General features: G+C 36.5%; 1 protein-coding gene across 1 annotated transcript in view; it reads left to right on the top strand.

Moving 5' to 3' along the window:
- Positions 1-2,048: 2,048 nt before the first annotated feature.
- The window catches only part of LOC107699359 (bis(5'-adenosyl)-triphosphatase-like), a 308,330-nt gene continuing 293,413 nt past the window's right edge, over positions 2,049-16,965 (top strand). The window contains exons 1-2 of the mRNA XM_016500598.1: positions 2,049-2,115; positions 3,443-3,500. The gene's annotated coding sequence lies outside the window, so the exon portion shown is untranslated. The remainder of the gene's footprint in view (positions 2,116-3,442; positions 3,501-16,965) is intronic.

Genomic DNA, 16,965 nt, shown 5'->3' with positions numbered 1-16,965 from the left:
ATTTCTCCGATCACAAATGCAGACATGGTTTTATGTTTACGCGGCGCAATGCAACGCGTAAAAAGACAGTATAAGTCATTATAATCCATAATTATGTCCCCACTGGATGCAACAAATGCCTCGTTTATAATGGGTTTGAATGTTTTTGTCTTGTCGCGCCGGAACACAGGGCATCACAGTATGGTAGGGGCGTAACATTTCCGTCACACGCTTGAGGTATTTGGCCAATCACAACGCACTGGATAGCTGGCCAATCAGAGCACACCTCGCTTTTCAGACCGATGAGCTTTGTAAAAATTGGCGTGTTTCAGAAAGGCGGGGCATAGAGGAGAAACAATAATGTACAGTATGTGGAAAATAATGTTTTTTTAACCTTAAACCGCATAAACACATTCCATTACACCAAATACACAAAATAATGTTATTTTTAGCAACATCATATGACCCCTTTAACCTGATGAGGATTTTTAGCTTCTGTAGATGTTGTAACTACAACTATATTACACTGGTGAAAACCCCTTTTTTTCCATTGACATTTAAACAGATAGTTCACCCAAAAATGAAAATTACCCCATGATTTACTCACCCTCAAGCCATCCTAGGTGTAGATGATTTCTTCTTTCAGATGAATACAATCGGAGTATAGTAAAAAAATCCTGGCTCTTCCAAGCTTTATAATGGCAATGAATGGGTGTTGAGATTTTGAAGTCCAATAAAGTGCATAAATTCATCATAAAAAGTTCTCCACAAGGCTCCAGGTGGTTAATAAAGGCCTTCTGAAGCAAGTGATGCATTTGTGTAAGGAAAAATATCCATATTTAACGAGAGAGTGATGTTCCAGCAGATGACGTAGGATGTAGGCATAGAGTTATGTATATTAGAGTTATGTATCCACCTTATTCCTAAACGCGGAAGTAAGCCTATGGGCGAGACTTCCGGTTCATTAGCCGCTATAGGGAAATAACGAGAAGAATAACAACGTGCAGTAAATGGTAAAACTATTTGCACTACAAACCAGTGTGTTCATAATTAAGATAATGCACTAAAATAATATGGTAAGACACACCAATTTGCAATATCAAGCAGCAAAACAAGCGGTTTTGTACAACTAAAAATAGCTGGAAGCAAATGAGACTGGAAGCAAGTCCCATAGAATTTACAAATGGCCACGCCCATATTTACAGGAAGAATAAGGTGGATACATATTAGAATTTCATGGACTGCTAAGTCAAATTTACAGTGGTGATTTATTCAGTACCCATGATCCGTGACATTGCTAGAGTTTCTAAGGCCAAGGTACTGCATTATTACTTAAAAGTTATATACTTTTATTATCTATCTTTCACCCTTTTGGCAATAGAAGGCTTTTTAACCTCCAGAGCAATTGGGAAATACATATAGGATGGTGTGCAAAGCAAACTACGATGCAAACAGCATTTTAGAGTACAATGCAGGGTTGAACTAGACAATACATCAGAAAAAAGAAAGAAAGAAAACAACAGGCTGCGCTGATCTTTTGGGTTATATTCAACCCAGTTATTCTGCACTGGCTTTTATTTGTTTATTGCTTTATTGATTGATTAGGAAATTCCAGAAACTTCTTATGATGATCAGTATTCAGATGATCAGGTTGAAGAAGCAAATGGTGCTTGTTTAACAAAGCGTGTGTTTTTAAAACATTATAACTAAATAATTAATGAATAACGAATGGGTATTATCTATACATTCATAGAGTTTTCTCTGTGATTTATAACACTGTTTGGGTGGGTCAGGATGTCAAAAAGTAATGCTAATAAAGGGAAAAATACTACTTGAATAAAAGGATAGATTCATTTTACTATACAACACAAAAACATGCAGTAGAGGGTTAAAAATCCCTTTGTCTTTCAGAAATGTATGCTGTTGAGGTCTACAGCTGCCAATGGTTTACTTTGCTTTATAGTGTTCACCAAGTTGCCTGTGTAATAATAAATGACTCATTAGAAGGCACGTTTTATAGTTCTCCTTTTTCCTTTTTTTTTTCTGCACAAGGACAGCATTTCTCAGCCCTGTCATGTTGCATTTGGATGGCTCTCATGTTGCTGAGAGCTAAGAAAACATTAAGGTAGACAACTCGTAAGTATTTGATTTACCCAGCGCTGAAGATGGATTTAATTTTAATTGTTTAAGAAGCGGTGTTCTGCCTACATTCAAAAATTATAACATTTAAAAATAACCAATGTTAAGGGTCTGGGATATGTAATTCATGATGATGCTTAAATGGACAATGGGTGTAATTATTGTGCATGGAAAACAAAACAGCTCTAATTTACCATAGTAATCAGACATGCAAAGCTATGAGAAACTAGCTACCAAGCATAAAAAATGATGTGGGATGTTTCAGCATTTGTTAAAGACTACATGTTTACTCAAATCTGTTTTTAGGTTGTAGGTAGCTGTAGGCCTACTCAGGTTTACTGTTAGTTCTGCAGTTTTTTTCCAGAACAAAGCCATTTTTAATGAACTCGAGTTGTTTGCTTGTGCAAAACTCTCCACTATGATGCTATAAGTTGTATTTGGAGAGGTTGCTTATTAGTTAATTCATTCATACAGACTAGGGTTGCCAACTTCAGAAAAGGAAAATATGGGACAATCGCATATATATGCAAATTAGCATGTTAGTCAAATCAAAAGAATCTGTACCCGTGTCTTTATTATTCTGATATTTAGATATGTCATTTATAGATATAAACTGTAATTTATATCCTATGAAAACAAAATTGAGTTGCATCTTCGAGCAACACACATTAGTGGTGTTTTGTTTCTGAATGAATCAGAGTTGAATTAATCTGTTGGGTGAATAATTCAATGACTCACAAACAGTCACTTGCTACCCACTAGCGTAACCATGGAACTTGCCGAAAGACTCACAGGACATGTCAGAAATAAAGTGTGACCACAAATGAAGAATTTCCACAACTTGTGGCCACATTTTAGTCACTTATTCCTTTGTTTTAGGTAAAATGTGGCCACGTTTTACTAAATTCTTCTCTTGTTGGTGATTTTAACCAGGGAGAATGCATCAAACTATCAAAACGTTTCTTAGTAAGCTTGTTTACCCTAACCTGAAAAATCCTTCATTCCGAAGGGCCCTTTGAAGTGGCCAAGTTTTGAATTCTTCGGTATGGAACAACCCTTCAATATTGGTGGCCATGATTAATTTATCCCATTCAGAACACAGAAATAGTTGCTTTTTCAAACTCACTTTTATCCAGAAAACATTTGAAGTAAAGCCATAACCACACCTCTGAATCTCCCTGCTGTCTCAATTAGCAGCCGCTAATCTGAAGCATTATTTCAGGTTCTAATGGCGCCTTAATAATGAACAGCGTTGTCCAGCTTTACTAGTAATGACACAGTGTTGTTTCATGTCTGTCTGTCTCTCTCTCTCTCTGTGTTTCAGGCTCTCTTCTCTCATTAATTACAGAGCTGGGCGCTAAGAGAAAGTTCACTGACTGAAGGTAAGTGTATTTATTGCATCGCTTTGACAATGAAATCAGCCAGGGTCATTGATTTTTCGTCACTCTCACACTGTTTTTTTTTATTTGGTGGACTTGTGAGCAAGTTGATTACAGATAAAACAAGTAGGAGAACTGGTGGCGCAATCGAGAAAAATGGTTTGTTAGAGGTGAGGTGCAATAAATGAGCCCAGCAGATGTTTCAGGATGTTGTCAGTGGTTGTAGCACGCTTTGCTTATTTAGACTCTAGCCATGCTAACTCTTCAGAGAGCAGCACATGTGACACTAATCCCAATAGGCTCCAGAGGTAAGGTAACATGATAATGTGATGCTTCTTTCTGTTGTTCTGTTGTCTCGTGTTTTAGTATAAAAACACTGGCTGCATTCCATTTTTCCGTCCTTGTTTTTTGAGCGTGATGGGCACGCTTAAATAAAAGTAGAGTAAAATGTGTCTGTAGGCCCCCTGTGGCCCTTTTGTTTCTTTTCATAAAAAAAACTGGTTTATTGCCAGTTCTGCAGTTTTCCTGAAACTAAATAAATAAATGAAACGCATTTTAAAGAATATCACGTGTGTGCTTGTGTGAAATTCTCCACTATGATGTTAAGTTATACTTGGGGTTGTCAGGGCCACTAGTCAGAGTCAGTCGAAATAGACAGATTACCCCAAAAATCATTTATGTTTTCTTTTTTAAATTCTCAGATTATGATTCCATCTAGTCGGAGTGTATCAAACTTGTTTGATATTTTGAGTCGAGTTTAGAGGAAATCTCACAGCGTATGACACTCCACTGTTCTGAGCATTTGATTTTTTGCATTAAAAAGTAACGTTTGGCGGCACAGTCTAAACAAGTCTTATGGTTTAATGTACTAAAACAATGACCAGGGCTGATTTATTTCATGTTTTAGCTGAAACTCATTTAACTCTTTTATGGAAATGTTTGTGCAAATGTATGTTTTGGTTTTATCTATCCTATTTTTGTATTTATTGATTTGTTTTAACTCTTTAAATTTCTGTATTGATATAGTAAGTAACTTAATTTTGGCAAAATGGTTTGTTTCAATTAGTACAAGTGGGAAAATGTGTAATTAAGATGCTGTCAATAGATAACGTGATGATAGTGGATGTGTTGCGTTTTGAGCAGAAAGAAAGTAGTTTATTGTTAGCACAGTAGGGATGTAACGATTCACTCAACTTGCGATTCGATTCGATTCACGGTTTTGATTTCACGATTCGATTCGATTCACAATTATTTATTTTTTTAACAAAATTAGATTTAAGACAAATTATAAATGAAATGTGTCCTTTTATTATTGCTTGGACAAAATGCTGCACATTTCTTTGTGAAATTGAAATATAACACTATAATAATATATCATGATCCAAACAAAGATGCTGCATACATGCAAAATGAGCAGTTTTTAATCTAAATTAGATTGTATAATTTCGAAATTTGAAGCAAAAACAGAATGGTTTGACTTCAGTTTTGTGAAACTATACATAAAAATATCTGCATGAAGCAGCAGACGAGCTGAATGAGACGCAGATTCACTCTCTGCCAAAAGGTGGCGCTTAAAGCGTTTCCTTGGTTTCTGCTGTAAACAAAGCAGTGCTGAACTTATGAACTTTAATATGCATTATACAGAGGCAAGATACCATCTAAATACCATCTAAACTTTTCTAAAGACAGTAAGTTCCCCTCAGACATGCATTCATATAAACTCCTACACCTAAATTAATCGCGATTTGTTTAGCATCTCAACCCATTTGAATAGTCACATATTTGAATCGATTTTCAGCCGGCTCGCGGTTAATCGTTACATCCCTATAGCACAGTAAATCTTCGACCTCTGTTGTTGAGTGAAGTTGGTGCTGTTTTTACTACTCAACAGTTTTGGTTTTAGACTGGTTTTATTAATAATCTTTATTTTTGTTTACGCTTTTATACGCTATTTATTATGCACACAGCTTCTAAGGAGGCACCGTTTTCAACTAAAAACGAAAACTTTTTTCTTTTTTTTTCTTTTGTTTCTTTTGTTTATGCTTTTATATGCTATTTATTTTGCACACAGCTTCTAAGAAGGCACCGTTTTCAACTAAAAACGAAAAAAAATTTCTGCGTTTTGGCTATTAATTTATTCGACAGCACGTTTTGGGAGCCTGAAAATGCAAACATTTGAAAACGGGTTTCACAATGCACATTTTTGGAAACGATACTGTTATTGTCTCCGTTTAATCTATAAAAAAGCTAATTTGTGAAAATGGTGACATCATATGCATACGAATTACATATTCAGTCAATAGGTGCAGCTGCATAGTGCTTCTTTACAAGTGATATCGCCAACTACTGATCTGGCATGCATAATAAAGCTTTTTTTTTTTTGTCATGTCTGCAGATCTATGTGAACGGGGATTGTTTTGACAGCGTTGTTGTCTGTACACAACATTTTTCAAAAATGCAAAGGAAAACCTTTTTTATATTGTAGTACATTGTTGTCATGTATATGTACTCTAAATAACATCATACTGAATTTGTTTTCGTTTTTACAACTCTGGTTCGTTATCACAGTGTACTTGCTGACTCTTTCTCTTTCTCACACACACACACACACACACACACACACGTCTGGTTTGCTATCCTTGTGGGGACTCTCCATAGGCGTAATGGTTGTTCTACTGTACAGACCGTATATTCTATTGCCCTACACCTAAACCTACCCCTTACAGGAAACTTTCTGCATTTTTAGATTTTCAAAAAACTTCATTCTGTGTGATTTATTAGCTTGTTTACCCGTGGGTCCCCACCGTGACATGAGTCTTTGTGTATTCAGGTTTAAGTCCCACCAGAATAGAAAAACAGGTACACACACAACTTTAGAGAGAGTGAAGCACATAGACACACAGTATTAATGTAAATCGTTATGTAAATAGTTAACAGTTATATAGTTATGATGCACAAACAGTGTGAAGTGACACATACTTTAAAACCCTGACATAGTCATGGGGTTGTTCAAATCCTAACCCCTAAGTAAGTACAGTATTAGCAATAGCAAGCACCACTAATAATATCAAACACAGCATGTTTTTATTTGTTATTATTCAACTTGTCTTTGTGACATTTTAAATTAGGTGTTTAGTAGAGCTGTGAAGGCATGTCAAAACAAATCTGCAAATAAAAAAAACACCCGCTGATCTAGTGCTGTACGGGTCTGACCACCCCACGGCTGATACTTTTCTTAGTTATGGCACATTCATTTTCTCCCAGTGGGAATACATGTCCTAGGCAACGTGTACCACCCCTGTGCTTTTCAGTTTGTATGAATTACGTTAATTTGCTGCTTTCCACAGTGACTGTAAGGCCATGGTAACTAGATTTCATGCTAGAGACTGTAGAATTAGAGCTAAAAAGAAACCCATTCACAGAAAGGGAGACTATGCATGAGATTGAAAAACATGTGGAATAATTTGAATGATTCAAATGTGTGCACCCATGAAATTAATAACAACAAAATGGCATGTTCGGACAAGCCAGCACTGTTAGCTTCAAGATCTGATGTTGTACTGTTTATTAATAGCCTGCTGACTCTGGAGGTCCAGTGACTGGATGGCATGCAGATGATAGAATTTCACCTGGAAGACAATAAAACTGTCCAAAAATCTCATGGACTTACACTGAAAGAAAGGACTTAAGTTATTTACTGGAGACTAGAATTTTATAGAGACCTGAGTGTAATTTTAATTATTTTGTTTTAAGTTGTTAAGTTGACAAAATGAATGTTTTTTTTTTTTAATTATTCGAACAGACATGGATATAATTTTAAAATGAGAGTGAGAGAGTGTTCAGTAAGTTCAGTGTTTCAAAGTTTTACAAACCTTTAGTACACAAAAATGGCTTCATTCACTGAAAGTACTGATAACTTGTTATTGATGTTGATTGAGTAACTGCTTTGTCTGACCATTTCAAACAAATGTTTCTGAGTCTTTTTGAAGAGCCAGCTCGTATGTTTTTGTTTTGTAAATCAGACTATACAGATTATGTCTATACAATCTATATGTTTGTTGTTTTGCATTCAGCAAGCGAGGACAGGATAACTCAATACAAAGATTGCAAACTCCCATTCACAAATTTCCATGGTGCTGGAGATTCAATGCCACAGGCAACACTGACATGGCCGTGATCAAAATAATACTCTGATTTGTACCGGTAAATTTCTACTGGTTTATCGCCCACCTGTATGCTTGTGCATGACACTTACATGTTAAAGTCATAAAAGAATGTTTGATGGAAGACATGTTTACTGGAAAGAAAAGTACGGTATGACATGTGAACCATTCTTTGAGTCCATATTAGCATGTACTGATAATTTGGTTTTGAAAAAAAAAAAAAAAAAATCCCCCAACAACAACAAAAACATACAAGCGTAAGCCAAATAACCAAATGCTTAATGCAAATGTCACTGGTTATAGACATCCTGAGGCAGCAGGAAGAATTGTGGTTTGTTTGACCTGAATTGATTGTAGAATGGGGTTAAACTCCGTATAATGACTCAGCAGAGAGTCATGAATGATATGATATGGGATGCACTGATGTCAGATGATGTTGCGTTTGTCAGTGTCACCAGACTATTTCAAACAGAACATGTGGACAAAATAATAAAGTACAGACAAAAAGAGATGTGGCCACTGTTTCATTAATGGCCAACATTTTGGGCCCTATTTTAACGATCTAAGCACACGGTCTGAAGCGCATGGCGCAGGTGCACTTAGGACGTGTCCAAATACACTTTTGCCAGTTTAACAACAAAAACAGTCGGCGTGTTAGGCGCATGGTCCAAAAAGGCGGAATTTGCAAGAGCAAAGACTGAACGCTTCTCCAGAGGGGAAACGGATCTGCTCATGCGCGAGGTTAAAGCGTACACAATAATAATCTTTTTACATTGTAATCCTTTCATTTTTAATATATGGCATGTTTGTGTGCTGCTTCGCAATAAGCAGAGTGTACGCATGTTGTCCATCCACATATAGATGCATATTACTAGCCCACCCTTTAAATTATTAAAAAAATAAATAAATACTGCACCACTGACTTTAGACCAGGTTTTAGTTGGTCAATGGCACAATCGTTTTCAGTTGCCTCAAAATAGCAACAATGCGCCTGAAAACACCTAGTTTTCAGACCAGCAAGCCCATGAGTGAACAGATGGGCGCAAGTGCATTTGCTATTTAAACATTGTGGTGCTGTACGTGGAAATTATAACTGTGTCGAGTTGAAACTAGCAAAAACACTTGCGTCCTCCCGCCTGGCGTCACATTGCACCGGGTGTATGATGGGCCTCTTTATGTTTGTCAGAGTCTTGTGTAATTAGTTATATATCATTGGTTTGAATTTGCCAAGATTGATGTCTGTCTGTCCATCCGTCCGTCTGTCCATCAAAATCAAGGTTCACACTAAAATGTCTGAAATATGTCACAGTATGGCAGTAGTTGGTCGCAGCTTTCATTTTATAGCAACTAACATTTCGCTTTGTGACATTATTTTTATGACTGTTAAGAAGTCATGAAAATACTCTTGACACATTTTTAGTGAGATTCACCCAAATACCAGGTGTAAATGGTGATTTTTACTCGAGATGGATGTTAATACTAGGTGTAAATAGGGCTTTAGATTCTCCTTCAGTTCACCATTTAAATGTGCACAAGCCTCAATCAGGTCAATTCACAAATACAAGAGAGGGCATCAGGAGCCCGTGCTAGAACACAATATCGACTGCACTTCAGCTTCATGAAGCGAAAAAGCTTCTCGCACAAAAAAAGGATTAAAACAGCCCTGGGCTATTTACTGGCCAATTTTACATAATGCCACACTCTTTTCCTTTTATTGTTCTCTTTTTGTTTCCCGATTTCTTTTTCCTTCTTTAATTTCCCACCTAATGGGAAAGTTCTGGCTGCCGTTAAAGACATTTTTCTCTTTTTATGGACCAAGCTTTGAGTTTTAAAACCTTGACACTTTTATAGAAAGTAATTTAACTCCCACTTGTGATTAAGGAAATCAAAAGATCTTCACTTCTTTTATCGCTCATTATTCATCCCTGATTTTTAAAACCTTTTAGCCCGCTTCATAGAAAGAAGAGTCATTATGTTAAACTGGTGGATAGCGCTAGATGGGATATTAAAATTTCACTCTTTCGTGAAAGGAGATTATTTTCCATTTCCTTGATTCATTTTTAACAATAACGTTAAACAGTGGATTATGTCTTTACCTACAGTTGCAGACTTAGTTGATAGCGCACCTTAATTCCTCACAGAAAAATCGTTCCTCAGGCTTGTATAAACGACTTTTCGCCCCTTGGAATCATTTAGCAGCTCAACTGCAGGGTAAATGAGGTCAATACTAGACTTAAACCCATTTGGTATATCTGACAGGAACGCATGCTTGGAATAAACATCGCTAATGGGCAAGAAGTAACTGCCCTCCGACCCGTCTGAAGATAACAGGCCGAATGTCAGCAACTATAGTTCACACAATTATGAGCTAAGTTGAACTGTGTCTCTCTAATTACTCTCAGGTAGATGGCCTTCTTGATCTGTGAATTTGCTGTCAACACGCGAGGAAGCTTTAACTACGATGGCGATGCAATTGAAAGTATATTGTTTCGACAGTTTTCGCTTTCTAAAATGATGACTTTTTTCACCTGAAGGAATATATTTGTAAGTCAATGGTACCCAAAGCAGGTTACCAACATTCTTCATGATAGCTTCTTTTGTGTTCCATAGAAATCATGTGGGAGAGTAAATTAAGACAGAATTGTCATTTTTGGGTGAACTATCCATTTAAACCATATGTGTTATTATTTAAGATGCAAATGACATAGTCTATCTGATTTTTATTACTTGAAAAAGTTGATCAAATTGCTATTATTAATACTGCTACTATACTAATACAGATATGTGAATATGAGCTGTCATCAGCTGTCAGATCAGATTTCACTTTTTTTTTTGTCATTAAAGATCATTAAATTAATAATTACCTTGCTCACCAATGGATCCTCTGCAGTGAATGGGTGCCGTCAGAATGAGAGTCCAAACAGCTGATAAAAACATCACAATAATCCACAAGTAATCCACACAAGTCCATGCATGAATTAATGACTTGTGAAGCGAAAAGCTGTGTGTTTTTAAGAAACAAGTTCATCAAAGTCATCTCATCTGAATCAGAAGAGAAATATGCACAGATCAAGCAATGTTCCCGCTAATTCTTTTTCTTGCTGAGCAAAACTTTTCTCTATTAGGTGGACATTCTGGCCACCTGAGCAAAAACATTCTTTATACCAGACCTGTACAGCACACACACAAAAAAGTGGGTAACTTTTAACTTTGTGCTTTTTGATTTGATACTTGTTGTAACTAAATTATTCACATTTTAGATTACCTGAGAAAACATTTTTACAGTGCTGTGTTACCAAGAAATTCTGTTAAAAATAATTTTTAGAAAAAATCATGCAGAACAGTTTCGTTCTTTGTAATAAAATAATATAATACAATATCAAACTGAAACATTTAAACTGATAGAATATAATAGAATAGTAAACAAGCTGATGGCATTTAAACCGAGGTCTCTAAGCTAAATATATAAAAAAAACATGAACATGAATTATTTTACAGTTATCTAAAACATCCCTATAGGTTTTGCACATTACACCTGTGTATAACTGTACTGTAAATGTCTCGGAGCTTTGTCACCATTCTGTGCCCATCATCCGCTATTTCCACCACTTAATCAAGCCACTGTTCTTTAAAACATGATGACTTTTTATTTCACATGTCATTGCTTTAGCGTTGGCTCTCGTGTTGAGCTATTTTGTCCGCAGCCATTAAAGGGGTGGTTGACAACCAAAAGGGGTGCAGTCTAACATGTGTTAATGCGTCGTTTTTTTTTTTTTTAAATCATTATTTTTCACATAATTTACCTTTTATTCTACACCGCTCTGTACCTTCTCCTCTAAATGCCCTGATCATTTCCTGCTTTTATGAAGCCCCTCCCTCAGAAATACGGGATGGGCTCTGACTGGTTAGCTGGCCCAGTGTGTTGTGATTGGCTCAACCGCCTCTAGTGCGTGTCTAAACGTTCCGCCCCTCACCTCAGCGGCATGTGCTCCGGTTGTATTGTAAACAATGGCGTTGTCTATATTGCTTAACAGTTTGAGCCCGATTGAGATGCAGAGGATGTTAGTGAAGAATATTGCGCAAACCTGTGCAAGCACGGCTCTTAATGGTCTGTTTTTTGTTTGTTGTTGTCTCATACTTTTAGATACGCTGTTATTTGTAAATGCTACTGCTTCTGTTAGCTTTTAATATACGGTTTTATCCTGATTAAAGCTTTAATAAAGTACGGCAACCACACGCAACCATGTATAACGCTTCTCATAGCTATGTGAATTTTAGTGTTTAATTGTAACAGTTCATTGTTGGAGCTGAGCTGAATGAGAGAGAGAGAGAGATGCAGAGCGTGTGCAGAGCAGGGGGACGTGAGGAACAGTATTAAGAACCGCTGCTTTAGAACATTGATTTTGAAATTTGTGAATCCATTAGAATTGTTAGAAGACAGAATCGCGATTCATATATGAATAGATTTTTACGTGCACCCCTAGTTTTCTTCCTCTTCTCTAAAGCAGCGCAACATGGCCCCACCCCCTTTGTTGCATGTTCCCGGGGGCGGGGTTTATCAGGGTTTGTGTTGTCACAAACCCAGGAAGTAGCTCGTTGTAGTCCCTACAGCCGTTTTTGTAGGCATTAAACTGCCAGAATTTTAAAAGACGATATCTCTGTTTGCATTGATCTTTCAGCACTGCAACCTTTCATATATTGTTTATGCTCAAACAGCAACATTACACACTAACTAACGTTAAAAAAGTGAAATCGCAATCAACCACCCCATTAAAATATTTGATTTCTACAGTGACTCATTTGGCGCACATCATTCTCTTTCCATGAAACCTGTTAACCGCATTCACCGATCCTAACTTTATAGAGAAAACCAACCAACCGAGCATTGCATTGCGTCCTGACAATTTGAGTTGAATTACTGAAATAAATGAACTTTTCCACAACATTCTAATTTATTGAGATGCACCTGTATATTCGTCTTCTACGATGCAAGAAGTGTGTGGATGCACTTGTAAAGTGTTGTTTACAAGTGAAAATCTCCAAAACAGTTTAAAACAGATTTGTCTGTGGATTTTGATGTTAGAGGACAACAGGGGATGGACTTGTTCACCGGAGGAAATATTGTTATGTTATTATGGATTATGGACTTGTATTTTGGCCACAAGTGATGGTTTAAAGTTAAAATGCTTTAATGATGGATTTGTTTCTTACAAACACACAGCTTTCCATTTCACAAGATGTTAATTGATGGACTGGAGTCATGTGAATTACTTGTGGATTGTTGTGATGGTTTTTATCAGCTGTTTGGACTCTCATTCTGACGGCACCCATTCACTGCAGAGGATCCTTTGGTGAGCAAGTGATGTAATGCTACATTTCTCCAAATCTGTTCCCATGATGAAACTAACTGAACATAACATGAATGTACCATCATATATAAGTAATGTGTGAATGCTTATCAAGATTCTCTGTTCGCTATATCGCCTCTTATGGCAGCTATGAGAATGCAACATGTACTTGCATTGTGCACTATGAACAGCTTGCAAATGCATTTCTAAACTCAACGACTTGTGAAATCGAGCTTGTGTTGCTCGTTAATTAGGGAGGGACTAAAGACAGCTTATTGTCATCTCATTTGCATACCACATATGTAAAATAATTCAGTACAGAAGCCATTAATGCAATACGATGCTAGCATTGGGAGAGAGTTGGGAAGTTCTGCCCACATACTCATCAAAGCAGCGCTGCTGCTAAAAATAGTCAAGAACCTCTGGAGCTTCTCAAGATATGTTGGGTAAATCTCCCTGGAAGAAATTCACAATTTGAGTTGAATTACTGAAATAAATGAACTTTTCCACAACATTCTAATTTATTGAGATGCACCTGTATATTCGTCTTCTACGATGCAAGAAGTGTGTGGATGCACTTGTAAAGTGTTGTTTACAAGTGAAAATCTCCAAAACAGTTTAAAACAGATTTGTCTGTGGATTTTGATGTTAGAGGACAACAGGGGATGGACTTGTTCACCGGAGGAAATATTGTTATGTTATTATGGATTATGGACTTGTATTTTGGCCACAAGTGATGGTTTAAAGTTAAAATGCTTTAATGATGGATTTGTTTCTTACAAACACACAGCTTTCCATTTCACAAGATGTTAATTGATGGACTGGAGTCATGTGAATTACTTGTGGATTGTTGTGATGGTTTTTATCAGCTGTTTGGACTCTCATTCTAACGGCACCCATTCACTGCAGAGGATCCTTTGGTGAGCAAGTGATGTAATGCTACATTTCTCCAAATCTGTTCCCATGATGAAACTAACTGAACATAACATGAATGTACCATCATATATAAGTAATGTGTGAATGCTTATCAAGATTCTCTGTTCGCTATATCGCCTCTTATGGCAGCTATGAGAATGCAACATGTACTTGCATTGTGCACTATGAACAGCTTGCAAATGCATTTCTAAACTCAACGACTTGTGAAATCGAGCTTGTGTTGCTCGTTAATTAGGGAGGGACTAAAGACAGCTTATTGTCATCTCATTTGCATACCACATATGTAAAATAATTCAGTACAGAAGCCATTAATGCAATACGATGCTAGCATTGGGAGAGAGTTGGGAAGTTCTGCCCACATACTCATCAAAGCAGCGCTGCTGCTAAAAATAGTCAAGAACCTCTGGAGCTTCTCAAGATATGTTGGGTAAATCTCCCTGGAAGAAAGAAAAAAAAAAATAAAATAATTGTTCCAACAGGACAAAAGCTGGGAAAAACAGTCAAGGTGCCCCTGCGCTACGCCTAAACGCCTTTGTATGTTGACACACTTTCTACAGCTGTCCGATACTCCTATTCTTGGCGCTAAAAGGCTTCGCTTGTTCTCCAGGTTTGAGATTGCCGCCATCAGTTAAGCAGTCCCTCCTGCCCTCTGCTTAGATCATTATCGCTGGGGCGCGGGCCGGCAAAGTACACTAAAAAATGCTGCTGTTACAGTGATCACGGCGGTTAATGGCCATGATCGTTGTGTTGAAGACACAGTTCCGTCTAAAGAAGTCCTCCTGAGTGCAGTGCCTCGAAGACGAAAAGATACAGACACCTAGACATCTAAAAGTGTCTTACATTAAGTACTGTTTCTTGTAGACATGTTCATCCTTCACAGAGAGTCCGAGAGCAAGGGAGCACGTCGCTGAAAACACACACGCTCAAAAATACATTTGTATTTTTCAATTTCACTTGCTTCAGGAAAAAAAAAAAAAAACACTATTCGTATTCCTTACGTGGCACATGCATTTTTGATGCTCGCTGGTGTCACGTTAAAATCCTCCCTCGTTACTTATAATCCATAATTGAAGACGTACCTGTATAATTCCCTGTGATCTCAGCTTTTGAACCTTTTAATGATGGTTCAAGTCGTGATGATTGAATCTTCTGCCTTTGAAATGAAAGGAAGGTGGGTGTTTTTTCTGTGATGTTTTTTTATAACAATATTGGACATTGAGCAGCGAAGCCCCCCATGGCATTGGAGTGGTGGTAGCATGTCAGGTAGGAAATCTTAGCTGGTAAGGCAAAGGTTGCAGCTTTGATCCCAAAAGTGTGCAAAAGAGGAAATTACATATTTCCTATACTAAAAGGTACTATATCACAACTGAGCATTCAAGAATGTAACGTAAAGGTATTAAAGCTGTCAGGTAAAGCACTGCCTACACTCTCACTCATTTGGATATTTTCTGATTAACTAATATACTGTATGTTTTATCCTTAAAGTCAATTACTTATCATTTTTTTAACGTAGCTGTATTTTATGGCAATACTTCATATGCAATAATAACTATAATATCAGTAACTATATCAACTATATCAATAACAATAATATCTATATATTGTATCTATTTTTATTTACACATACTTCATGACAATACTAAATGATGTATATACGTACAGACACATCACATACTGTACATATGTGTTAATTAATCTAATTAATCGCAAATTACATTTGGCTGTGAAAATACCCCCAAAAGATTATTTAATGCTATTTTTGTGTTAAATGAGAAAGTATTAAGTAGACATTACAAATAGTAGCTTTAGAAATACATTTTTTATTTGATTCAACATAAAATGTATTACACATAAAGGATTAGGTTACAACGGCCCAACATAAACTATGGAACATAAAAGAAGATTCATAAAGTAAGAGTCTTCAAAATGCCTTCTTTTATGTTCCACGAAAGAAAGCAAGTCATTCAGCTTTGAGTAGACCTAAATGATGACATAATTATTATTTTTTGGGTGACCTAACATTTAAAGGTTTTTTTTTTTTTTTTTAATGAAATAAGCTAACTGAGACTTATTAGAGCACTTGTAGATCATTGCTCTTTTGTTGATTTTGATTGCTTCCATTGTCCTCATTTGTAAGTCGCTTTGGATAAAAGCGTCTGCTAAATTACTAAATGTAAATGTAAAATAAGAACTTTAAATAAGTTTAAATAAGAAACTAAAACTGCCAACAGGTGGTGGTAAATGTCTTTATGAGTCTTTCTTTCCATTCGTTCAAACGGCTGATTCATTCAGGAATTCAGTAAATGGCTTTCTTTATGAATGGGCCTTTGAATCATTGATTCACACGATTCGTTCAAAACGTGGATTCATTCAGAAACTAAACACCGCTGTTTTGCTCGGAGACACACAACTAGTAATATAGGTATTATTTGTATTATAATATAGGTAATATTTTTGTTGGCAAAACTGAGCAAAAACAGATAATATTGTGTTTAAAATATAACACAATATTAACTTCTTATTTACTGAACTGTTGTATAAAATTATTTTGCACTCGTTATATTAGAGACAAAAACAGCACTCGTGTTATTGCTCTCGGTGCTTGTTTGATATTGCTTATCATGTGATATAAATATGAGACAAAAACTCATACAGGAGCATTTTTGCCCCAATATCTTGAATTTTCAACTGTGCTAACTGCGTAAAATTTTAATTTAAATTTTAATTACGCTATTTTTTCATAACTAATTAACGCGTTAAACTGACATCACTAATATATATATATATATATATATATATATCTCACAACGATCGGTAGATTTCAGTAGGGTTGGGTATCGAAAACCGGTTCCATTTTAGAACCGGTTCCAAATTTCCAAGAACCGAGTATTCGATAAGACATGTGCATTTCGATTCTGCTTAACGATTCTTGCGTTCGCATTTTAATGTGATTAAAAATGATTTAAGTGCAGGAATGGAAAGAACTTGCGCCCTGTTTGCGTGCAGCGCACACGAAGCGCG

Source organism: Sinocyclocheilus anshuiensis, unplaced genomic scaffold (assembly GCF_001515605.1).
Source record: "Sinocyclocheilus anshuiensis isolate Anshui unplaced genomic scaffold, SAMN03320099.WGS_v1.1 scaffold42, whole genome shotgun sequence".
NCBI classification, from domain to species: domain Eukaryota; kingdom Metazoa; phylum Chordata; class Actinopteri; order Cypriniformes; family Cyprinidae; genus Sinocyclocheilus; species Sinocyclocheilus anshuiensis.
This window is presented reverse-complemented; position numbering and strand designations above follow the sequence as displayed.